Source organism: Impatiens glandulifera, chromosome 7, assembly GCF_907164915.1.
Source record: "Impatiens glandulifera chromosome 7, dImpGla2.1, whole genome shotgun sequence".
NCBI lineage: Eukaryota > Viridiplantae > Streptophyta > Magnoliopsida > Ericales > Balsaminaceae > Impatiens > Impatiens glandulifera.
This window is the reverse complement of record NC_061868.1, coordinates 1,315,832-1,328,553: the sequence shown is the minus strand read 5'-3', so window position 1 is coordinate 1,328,553 and position 12,722 is coordinate 1,315,832. Positions and strand designations below refer to the sequence as shown.

The window sequence follows — 12,722 nt, the reverse complement described above, 5'->3', positions numbered from 1 at the left end:
TCGAATGAGAGATGGTATTATGTCGTGTTGTTCCGTACCAATATCATGTTAAATCGTGCGAAAAATCTGACATGTCCATTGTTTAGTGCAATTTGCTTCTCTACTATGGATTTTTTAAGAAAATAATTTCATCCTATTGATAACTCTAAATTAAATCTTCTCACCCATGTAAGTTTTCAAAAAATTGATAATAAATAATGTGAAAGACATATTAATCTCCAAAAACAAACATCTTTGTTGTTCCATAGCCCAACCTTTTACTACATCTGAAATAACAAAAGTCTACGACAGAGTTTCAATCAATTTTGTATGTCGTTGCACTTTTCAGTGCTATACTGCTGCTCTACTACGGAATGGTGATCAAACACAATGTCGTTCTTCTTATCACTTTAAATAGCTTTAGTATAATGATTGAACCTATTTATATAGTGGTTTACCTATTCTATTCAGCTACAAAGGTAAAAGATAATTTCATATTATTTCATTTATTTCCAATCTACATAGTAATACATGCTGATGAAAATTTATGTATTTACAAACTGACGAGGATGCTAGTTCTTATCCTTGTAGATTCGGAGTTATCGTCATTTTCACTCAATTTCTTGTCAAGGATTATGTTAGGGTCTAAAATCAAGGCTTCGGTCCTAGAATAAATTCCAGCAACCTTTCTCGGCACCCGGTCTCGGTCCTATGGTGCACATGGGCCAGATTTCTATTTTGTTGTATTAATATTTTGTTTTGCTTTCTTTTTCTAGTTTATATTTCTAGTATTTGTTGTAACCGAATATTCTGGGGCAAGACATCACCTATATAAGGCTGGTCTTTCTTCCCTAAGGACCCATAAAATGGAATAATGAAGATATGAACTTCGACCCTATTCATCTATTATTATTTACTATGGACTGTTTGGTATAGACCAACAATATTTCTCTTCGCACCCTTGATTCTTCTATCCTCTCCCCCCAAATTCTCTATCGAAAACCTTCCGCTGGCATTTGATTGTAGAATTTCCACTGGTCTTATAGATCAAGAACTTAATTCTTGAACTCAAAACACACCTTACGAAACAAGCCGTAACAGATTATTCGACCGGATTACAGTTGTGGGACGTATAATATTTAGTGTTTTTAGTTAATGTATTTGTCGCACTGCTTATAATTATCTATGTGGTTGTTTCTTTTATTTAATTTTAAAGACTTAAAGCTCATTTGTGCTTGTAATCCAAGATTAATTTTTATCTTCCACAATTTTGCAAAAAAAGTGATTGAAACAAAAATGCACAACTTGTGTCATTTTATTTGTCACTCACCTTGAAAATAAATGCCCTGATCTGGTTTATTTATGTTCTCTTCATCAACTATGTGATCGTGTCGACTTGTACTTGTGTCGTTTACATCCAAGGATCCGAGTGAGAATATTTTGTCATGTGGTTTCGTACTAATATCATGTTAGATTAATATTTTGTCATGTGGTTACGTACTAAAGATTTTTTCATCATTTTTACTATTATTGCTTTAACATTATCATAGAATCATAATTTTAAATATTTAATTTATGATTCTATAATAACGTTAAAGCAATAATAGTAAAAATGATGAAAAAATCTTAATATTTTCGACACAATTTTATGTGTCGATAATTATTTTTACCGACGTATAACTACTCTTACCGGTGTATAATTACTTCATACCGACACAAAACAATGTGTCGGTAATTCTTCTACCAGCACAAAATTATGCGTCGTTAATTACTCTTACGAAGTATATTTACCCTTTACGGCAAATATTAACATGAAGTAATTAGTTTACCGGCACAAAATATGTGTCGGTAATCCTTCTTACTTACGTATAGTTACCCTTTAGCGTCACAAATTCCTGTGCCAGTAATTTTTTTTACCAACGTATATTTATCCTTTACCGTCAAAATGTATGTGTCAATAATTCTTTTTATCAATGTATATTGATACTTTTCGGCACAAATTTATGTGTCGGTATACAGATTTGTGAGAAAGGTGCAGTTTAAGTGACAAAACTTACTTATAATACTTTAACTTAAACTTGGGTGATGATTATGGGATCTTATTAGTTTCCTAAATTAAAAAAGTTAAAAGATAAAAATTTAATAAAATTAAAATCTCGTTATAAATAAAAATAAAAATTGAGACATATACATTCATTGTTTAATTAAAAGATTTATATTCATTCAAAATTTGAAAATGAAATATATAAAAAATTAAAATAAAATTTTAATAATAAAGAATTTGAATAAATGTTGATTATTGAGTCGTTGTAATATAGTGGTAAGTATTCTTGCCTGTCACGCGGGTGACCTGGGTTCGATCCCCGGCAACGGCGTATTCTTTTGTTATATTCAAGTTAATAATTCTCATGTTCAGTGTTCTATGTCTAATATTATTAAACTGTTCCGTTTAATGTTGAAATTGCACTTTTAATGTTATTGTTTTTTTTGTCTTTTAAGTTATTATCTAATTTTCTATCATAGTTCATAACCATTATCTAAAATTTTTTTTTTATCATAGTTGATAACCGAAGCTAGCTATTTGACATTCTTACAAATATAGTAAGGTTGGTACTGCATTACTTGAAAATGGATCTTTTGGCTAGATGGACATGTTTTGGTTAATATAGCTAGAACAAAGGAACTACTCAAGCAATGCTATGCACTCAACTTGTTTTCTAGAATGTTTAATATAACTTGATGATCATTTTTAATAGTATTACGTACTCCGATGAGAAAAAAAATGTTGTATTCAAAGACAACATTTGGAATGGACTTCAATTATTCAACTAGATTTTTATATAACCACGAGTATTTATTGAACTTGATGATATGATTGGTATTTTCAAAGTTTTTTTTCATAAATTTCTCATTACTTTGGGATTTTTTTTGTTGTAAATTAGATAGTAATCTAATTATTTAGCCTCATGCCTTACATAAAACAAAAATCTCTATTTAAATTTATTTTGAGATCCCCTTTTAGCTACTACGATCTGGATCTGGATCTGGATCTGGATCTGGTGTAAAATGATTGATTTTTTTCTATTGAGTTGATAACATTTCTTACTTTCATACTAATAAGAAAGTCATAAATGTTTAAAATGTCAATTTTTTAATTTTTGATTATCATGTTAGCATAAAAATGTTTGTATAATGCATAGAAAGTAACTGTTTTACCGGCGTATATTCATCATATACCGGCACAAAAATATGTGTCGTAATACTTCTTTTATACTTACCTATACATACCATCACAAATTTATGTGCCAGTAATTCCTCTCACCAACGTTTTTTTATCATTTGCCGTCATAAATTTATGTATCAGTAATTCTTTTTACCAACATATATTGATACTTACCGGCACGTTATTATGTGCCATTAATTCTTTTTAACATATATTTATCTCTTACCGTCACAAATTTATAAATTTATGTGAGTAATTTTCTAATTCTATTTATGTGATGGTGTTAACTTTTTTTTTTTAATTGAAAAATGAAGAATTTATTTTATTTTTAGTGCTTCTTATTTTGTTAAAAAATTAACTTAATTTAAAATGAAAAATTTAGTAGACTAAATTATCTTTGGTTGAATAAGATAAAGGATTGTTGTTTTATTTGATTTATCCTCAAATGCGTAGTTTATAAATAATTAAAAAAAAAACAATAAATTTTAGAGAATTGGACAAAAATATGACTGTCATCCTAGAGAGAGAAGACTATGAAAGGGAAAAAAAAGGAGACCAAAGAATTGAATGAGGCATGAGGTGGGTTGGGTTGCTTGATGCTCATTAATGGTAGGCTGGACCACCATTTCTCGGTCATAGTCCCCCACTGGTCCTTCAGCTCGGTCAGGCCCCACCACCAGTCCCCTCTCTACTTTTATGCATGGCCTTTAAAACTCAACTATTCTTCTTACTATACAACACTAATAAATCTTAAATTATAAGAATATTGTAAGCTTACATATTATTTTGAAGTGTGGGTAGATTTAGGCTGAAAATTATAATTTTTGTGTTCTGCAGTTTTTTATCCGGATTGTTATTTTGGAACGTTTTTTTTTTCGGTTTAACCGGTTGTTGATTGAGGTTGGTATTTGTGTCTTATGTCCTGATTTTACTCTAATTCTGAACACTAATAAACACAATTAAATACATAATATCACCAATATATTTATTTATTTTCATATTTTATAAGAGTTTTAAGTTTATTTTATTATAATAATATAATTTTTAATATATTACCATATTAAAAAATCTGTTTATATAATTTTATTCAATTATATATATATATATATATATATATATATATATATATATATATATATATATATATATATATATATATAGAGAATATAATATAAACGGTAGGCATTTCTTAAAATCGAACGGAGCGGAAATGATAGTTAAAAAAATCTCAGAAGTAAAATGGAAAGGAAATGGTAAACGCATTCTCCGTCACCAGTCTATCGACTTTAATACATTGTCTTTAAAATAAATAATTTTTGTAACTAAAGTGAAAAAAATGATTCTTAAAGATTAAATGTCACAAATTCGATTTATACTAATTATACTGAAATCAAAGTGTCATACAAACTTTTTTTTTTTTACATTAAATAAAAAAGATTTTAACCACAAAACCCTATTCGATCTAATACTTCTTTTTTTTTTTTTTACAATTCAATCCCTCGAGATGCCCTTGATAACATGTGGGAGGCTGATTAATTATTATTCTAGTTCATTGTATAATCAACATTTGTTTATGATGTGTATTTTTCCTTCTAACCAAATCCCAAAAACATTACTCCTACACCAATTCAACATGCGGTCATCATCACCCGTGATCGACCTCAATTTGAACTTTATATGAGAAAAATATTTTGTTGTGCTGAAGATAACTCATTAGAACCAAAATCCATTACTTAGCTAACCATGAGCAAAGGGCGGGAAAGAAATAATATTGTAAAGGAGGGCGTGGTCTCTTAGAATCGAAAACGGAAGTGATTCGGTCACATGCACATATACAGTACTCTTACCAATTCAAATTTAGTTGATGTTTAGGAACAATCTAAGTCCAATGAATTAGTGGTTATAAAATTTATTAATTTTATTGAGTAACTTTATTTTAAATCAAGTATGTAACATTTAATTATTGATCATATATGATTAAGCCTTTTCAAATTGAACTTATGAATATATTGTATATTCACCTTCTAAATCAATTGATTATTTAAGAATATTTTTATTTTGACCAAACAAACAAACAAATATATGAGAAGAGTTGAGAGAACTAGAACAGCAATTCAATGATTTAACAACTCAATATTATTGGTAATTCCAAATACAAGCATATGGAATTTTATGATGGCCATGTGTATAACCAATATTTTTTAATGCTATCATTGAACATTATATTATATAGAAAAAAAAAAGTAAGGAAAAGATAAAATATAAGAAATGAAAAAACAATGCATAAATAAAAATTAATAATCATCTGAAAATGCTCCTTCGTGTTTTTTTTACAAATGTACCAAATTTGATTTCCTCTCCTATTTTAGGATAGTTTCTCTATCCACTCTCTCTCACTATATAATTTTTAAAAATTCCAATGTTTTGGAAATATTTTTTGTAGGTGATAGTTTTAATGAATTAAAGATGATAGTCTTTCTAATCAAATACAGATCTATATAAAGAATCTAATAGGCTGAATCCAGAAAGAAAATTTTTTTATTACTCATCAATTAGTTATATATATTACATTTAAAAAATAATAATAGATAATTAATTTTCTTTAAGTTAAGAAGAATTAGCATGACACCCCACCGTTATGGTCATTAACTTTTCATTCAATACGTTTCCAGTCAAAATTGAACCCTTAGCTTTCGGTTTTTAAGATGGACTCTTTCCACCGGACCACTTTGATGAGGTTGAGTTCGTTTTTCTTTTCCTTTATTTTCTTGAAGTCCACAATATCTCTAATTTCTGTCTTCGTTGTTATTTCTAAATATGTTTCATTGTCCTATAAACTAGGGTACCTATTCTATTTTTATGTAGCCCAATAAGATAAAACAACTATATTAAAACACTAAGGTGACTTAGTGGTAAAAGTAGCTTAAAAGACCAAAATGTCGAGTTCAATTTCATTTGAAAGCGCTTTGAGTTAAATGGGGTTTACATGTGGAATAACATGCTAGTTCTCATTAACTAAAACAACTATAAAACTTATATAAAAGGTAAAACATATCAAAATAGAAATATAATAAATTGGAAGCGAAAAGATATTAATATATTTTTCAAAAGAAACCAGTAAAAAATTTCCAAATAAATAACAAGAGCTCTAATTATGTTGCACGATCCAATGACCATTCATGACTGAAATATTGAAGTTTTTCTTAGAATGTTATAATCTTAGCTAAACAAATATTATATCAATTTTTTAATAGAAGCTTACCCTTAGAAATTTGAAATAAAATTCAGGGAATTTTAATCTAGTTTTTTTTTTATTTTTTTATTAAATATGAAACCAAAATATCTATTTCACACAGTTACAGTTACTATCACTCCCATATCTCAGTTACAGACATACTTGTATTTTAGTGTTGTTGAGATAAAGATGAAACAGCCGAAAACATCCATACCCCATTTCCTTTTATTTCTTTCGGATGTTTCCTAGAAGATGCCACAAACTCTTTAATTCGAGGCAAAGAAACTTCATTTTTTTCAACTTGTCTGATAACCTCAACTCATATATATATAGTCTCTTTCGATATTTTTGTCATTTTATCGTGTTTTCATGACATGTATCTCAATCTAAGATTCTTCATGCTTCAAAATAGTTTTATATCAATATGCATTTTCAAATAATTATATATCGACAACAATTCTTCTACCATTTGCAGCATGAAATCAGTATGGGATCTTAAAGATATATAATAATAATAATAATAATAATAATAATGATAATAGAGGAAAGGGATGTATTTGGACAAATAGAAATGGCCAAAAGAAAGCATGTAGAAACTCCACTTGAAATATCCATGTCGTGTCCCCTCTCCATATAGCTTATTTATTAATATTAATTAATGCACATAACATATAGTTTTTTTTTAACAAATTATGATTGAGAAAAGGACTACATAGATTTTAAAAAAGTTCAATCTTAAGAACAATCAGCTCACATGCAGAAAGAAAATGGAGAATGGACCAACAAAAGTTCTAGGGCCGAGAGGTTCAACTTGTAAAAAAAAAAAGATTTATATGATTTTGGTTTCGGAATCAATATCTATAAATAAAAAAATTTACGATTGGATGCAAAGTGATAGGGATTTTATGGTTCAAATACGGTTGTTTGCTTACCCCTGAGTGCTGCAGTCAGATTGAAGAAAATGTGAAATTGATATTTGCCGACGCACATAAAAGCCTTTACCGTCGTTAATAAGCGCCGACATGTATTTTACCGGCGTTTAGTTTTGCGCCGTAGAATTAGAGTCGATAAACGTATTTACCGACGCATAAATTATTACCGGTATGAAGCGCCGGTAAGAGTACTTTAGCGACATCTGTCCATGCTTTTATTTGAATTTTAATATTATTTTCATCTTAAATTTATACACACTTTTATGATCTAATTAAATGCAAGCTACAGAGTGTTTTATTACCAAATCTTAGTCAAAAGTCAGAGTCACCACAAACTTGGTTGAGAAATTGTTTTTTTTTTTTTAAATATTTAAAATTTTGATTTTTGGTTTTAAAATATTCTTATATTTTTATATTTCTTTTGGTTAATAAAAGATAATTTTAATATTTTAATAAAAAAATATTATTAAATAATTAAGTTTTTGGTAAATTTCTTAAAATATAACTCCAATCATATTATCATAAATAAATATATATATATATATATATATATATATATATATATATATATATATATATATATATATATATATATATATATATATATATATATATAAAGTCAATAAACTTAGCTTGGTTTGATTTGAGTTATTGAAGGGATTTTGTGGGATTTCTTCATTTATTTTAAATTATGTCTCGTCACTTTCTTTCATTCAAATAATTTTCTTTTTCTTTTATTTTTTTAATATTTCATTATTAATTAAGGCCATGTTGATTATTCAAATAATCGAATTATTTAAAAAAGAATGATGAGTGATAAATTAAAAAAATTAATGATGTTTTTATATATAAAATAAAATTAAAAAATATTAATATATAAAATAAAATAAAAAATAAAAATAAAATAAATTTTAATATTTTGACTATACTAACGTGAAACTAACATGATGGAGGAGAGAATGATATGATATTTTTGGGTTATAATTATTTAAATAACCTTACCGAACCTGCTTAAGTTTTTTTAACCAATAAAATCAAGATCTATGAGAATTTTTCAAAAAACATAAATTATTTGAAAAATAATAATTTATGTTGATTTTGAGGAAGTTGAGATATTCTTAAGTAAAAATATTTAAAATGTATTAATATATAATAATAAATTAAAATTAATAATTTAAAATAAAAATATTTTAATTCATAAATTAAATAAAAAAAATATAGTGAAATGATTTTTAATGAAAACTAATGATTGAAATAACTCAAACGAAATAAGGTCTAACTAGTTAGCTGTGATTTCTAACTAGTTGAAATAGTGAATTATTTGAATGTTGAATCAATCATCAAGAGATGACACAAAACCAACTAATAATTAATTATAGGACAAGTCAAAATTGAAAGTATCACAATTAATCCTACTTACTATCACAATTTAACTCTTCACACCTTTCCCAATTAAAAATTCTAGACAAATAAATTTTAATAAAATATTATTATTAGTTAAGTTATTTTCGTGGGTTAAATTTTAATATACATTTATAAGATGAATTAACATATGTGTGACTCTAATAATTAATTTTCTTATAAAGTGTTTTAAAGATAATTTCATGTCCACAATTTATATACAACTAAATATTTATAAATTAGTGGTTGATTGGACTTAAAGTTGGTCTGCCCTAGGATAGGGCTAGGAATTGATTATTCTAAAAAAAGTTGCTATGTGTTTAGTGATTTTTGTTTATTCTTAATCGACTTATTTGAGTAAAATGAAATGATTTTTATTAAAAAATAATTTCATTAAAAAAAAGAGACCACCAACTAAAGCAGCATATATATCCCGAGAACAGGGATAAGACCCTTTCCGGCTCTCAAATAAATATTAATATATTAATATATATTAACACCGACATAATAAAATTAAAAATTAAAAAAATATTTGGCGATCCATTATTGCTTTTGTAGATGTGTTGATGAGATGGTTCCTTGGTGTGGGATTAACTATTTAATATTTATTTTATAAATAATATATATTTTTTTAAAACGGTTAAAATCATTTTATTAAAATTCTAAAAGTGGGAGGATCGAGAATCAAAAGTTGACAAATTTTAGCTATGATTAAATGATGACAATCAAACGACCCTAAAGAACCTAATTAGTAACAATCAAACATATAAGAAACATAGATTACAAACAAAGATTACAAACTGTATCAAATCATAATTATCCCAATTATGATTTTTATTTCCATATCAACCTAATGTTTCAACATGTTGTTTTCCTCTTCCCTTTGTCCTTCCTCTTCCCCTTCCTCTTGCAATGAAAGGGATGAACTCAAGAGGTTGATGAATATTGTTGATTCTCATTTTGATTTCTTTCTTTATATGAACCCGTTCTGATTTGATAGAAATAATTATTATTCAGTATTTCTGGACTCTTCACCTTATTGTTCTCAACTTGAATTTCGAGATCATTGTCTTTATTTCTGTCAACTTCAGCTTTGGAATTCTCAACAACTTTGGATTCCTCTGTATCAACCTTGAAATTCTCTTCTTCCTCTTGATTAGCCTGAATATCTTCCTCTCTATTTTCATCAGCAACCACTTCAACTTGATTTGATTGAGAATCCTCAATTATCTCTTCAACATGATTAGGTTGAGGTTCCACCTCTTTCTTCGTACTAATTTCTTCTTGTACAAAATTTTCTTTATCTTCTGTTTCATGTTATTTAACCACATTTTGCTTTTTGAAAATAGGCACCTCTGTTTCATTTTCCTGCATCTTTACTTTCTGACCTTTATGAATTTTATGATCTTCTTCCTTAGTCAAATCACATTTTGGGCTTGTATGTTGGAAGGTATTGCAGAAAGAGCATCTGTCTGGCATCCACTCATAAGTGATTTCCATGACAGTAGGTTTTTCTTTTTTGTCTACTACGGTCATACTTTTCGGTAGCGTGCTTCTAGGATGCACCTCAATGCTAATTCTAGTAATGATAGGTGCTCTCCTCCTTCAGTAATTGAATCAATGTATAATGGTCTACCTAATAAACCTGCAAAATGACTAAGTGCTTCAGAATTGTACATATGTATAAGTATATTCCAGAGCTTGAACTATATCTGTGCAGTTTCTTTTGGCTTACTCAATAGGTTCAAGTCTTTAGACAATTTCATACAGTTGGATCCTATATATGTATGCCCATTTTCTAGAATTTCCTCTAGATTAGATCCTTTCTTGAATTTAAGGAAATATAAATCATGGACATTTCCTGAAATCTTCTCCAGTCTTTTTCCTTCCCATTACTTCAACAGTACATTTTTAATAATTGGGAAAGATATTTTGATTTTCCTTATGTAGTTTCCCACAAGTATATTTCTTATTCCTTTATACAGTTTTCCTTTACATCTAAGACAATTTAAATTCAAATTGAGAATTTAATACCTCCACTTTTGTCTGTGTATTGCCCAAGTAGATTTTCCCTTTATAGACATGATCTTCTAACTTTTTTACATTGTTGTTCTCCCAAACTTCATTAGTTTTCCATGTCGAATTGATCCTAATAGTATATGACTTAGATTTGGGAGTCTTCATCAGCTCCTTCATTGTAGCAACCAACCATTGAATAATTTCTTCATATTCTTCTTTTTTCAGCAGATTCCAGTCTTGAAGATAGTGAATGTTGAGTTGAATTGTAATATGTTATGCTTTCTCCTTATTGATGAAAATTTCTCCCATTTTACCATGCATAAGGAGCTTTGTAATCTAATTCTTGAGCCCAAACAGATTAGTTTTTTCATTATAGCGTATCTTCAAAACTCCTTCATTATCCCCCTGTTTTCCTGCATCATTTTCAACAGAAATTTTCTCAGTAGTAGTTGGAGCAGATTGCTTACTTGTGTTGGAATCCTACTGTTCTTTGATAACTTCTTCAGCAATTCTTTCAATTTCTTTGACGGCTTCTTCCTTGATTCCTTCCAACAAAAAATTCATAACTTCTTTAGATTTATTACTTTTATTCTTTACCTTCCTCGTGATGGCAGAAACAGAGAAAAAGAACAGAGTAATTGCAGGAAACCTAAGAAATGATCACAGATAAACCACAATCGAGGTCAAATTTCAGCGATGTTTACAAATGCACAAGAAATCATAGATTAGATAAACTTAATGACTCATTTATGATGCAAGATAATATCGTGTTGTCCGCGTAGATCGGGTTGTGCCGCCCGTGCCGATCGCACTTCCTTTGATAAATGGTTTTCGGTGCCGATTTGATGACTTCCGACTCAAGACAATATTGTATCACCTATGACGATCGTGTCGTATGTGTCTATCGTGTCGGCGTGCCAATCGTGCACAACTATATAATACTCCTCATACTAACTCACTTCCGTCAACCAACATATTTCTTATTACACAACCATCTTTTTTTATCGAGCTTTATCAACTCAATTCGGTCAACCAACAATCTTATTCTCATCCACTTACAATTCACTTCCGTCAACCAACATATTCCTTATTACCCAATCATCTCCTCTATACCGACCATTATGAACTCACTTCGGTCAACCAACATATTCCTTATTACTCAATTATCTCTTCTTTACCAACATTTATCAACTCACTTTTGTCAAACAACAATCTTATTATCACCCAACTCGACTCAACCCAAGTATCAATTTATTCACACATACATATCCAAATTAGTCATAGCTCTCAACCTGGTAATTTAGACATAACAAAAAATAATTTACTAAATTCCACTATAATAGTTTTATTGAAAAAGCCTTACTAATTAAACCAAAAGTCACATATTTAATTCACACCTTAAATTTAGGTGCGAATTTAGATAGGAATTCGGTGAGCTGACGTCCACCCGAAAAAAATTACGGTAATTTGTTTTTTAATTTAATTAATTAATTATTTATCTAATTATTAAAAAAATGACAAAATAAATTTATCCACTTTTTTTATTCAAATTTTTTCGTTATCTTTTTCACTTTACCCAAATAATTTTAAAACCCACCCTAAATCCAATTTCTCAATCCCTACTTAAATTGGGGTTAAGAATTATAAGTTTTGAGAATCATGTTAAATTTTTAAATAAATACTTTAGTTAAGAAATATTTTTTAAGTGTATAAGAAACCAAACTTAATTACTAATTAGTTAGCTAGACTATGAACTCATTTTATGAAGGTTTTTTAGATTCTCACCAGTGAAAAAAGGGTCATTACCGAGAGTATAAACTCTTGGTAATGGCCCTATATCTGTCGGTATAGATATAATACCGAGATTTTGGGTAACTCTCGGCATTCGTCGGTATTGCCATTTTCGGTAAATCTAATTAGGTGTTTACCGAGA

The 12,722-nt window shown here is 28.3% G+C and overlaps 1 non-coding gene across 1 annotated transcript; it reads left to right on the top strand.

The window, feature by feature from the left end:
- Nucleotides 1–2,282: 2,282 nt before the first annotated feature.
- On the top strand, nt 2,283–2,354 carry TRNAD-GUC. The gene has a single exon. It is a non-coding gene; the product is annotated as a tRNA-Asp (tRNA).
- The last annotated feature ends 10,368 nt before the right edge of the window (nt 2,355–12,722 follow it).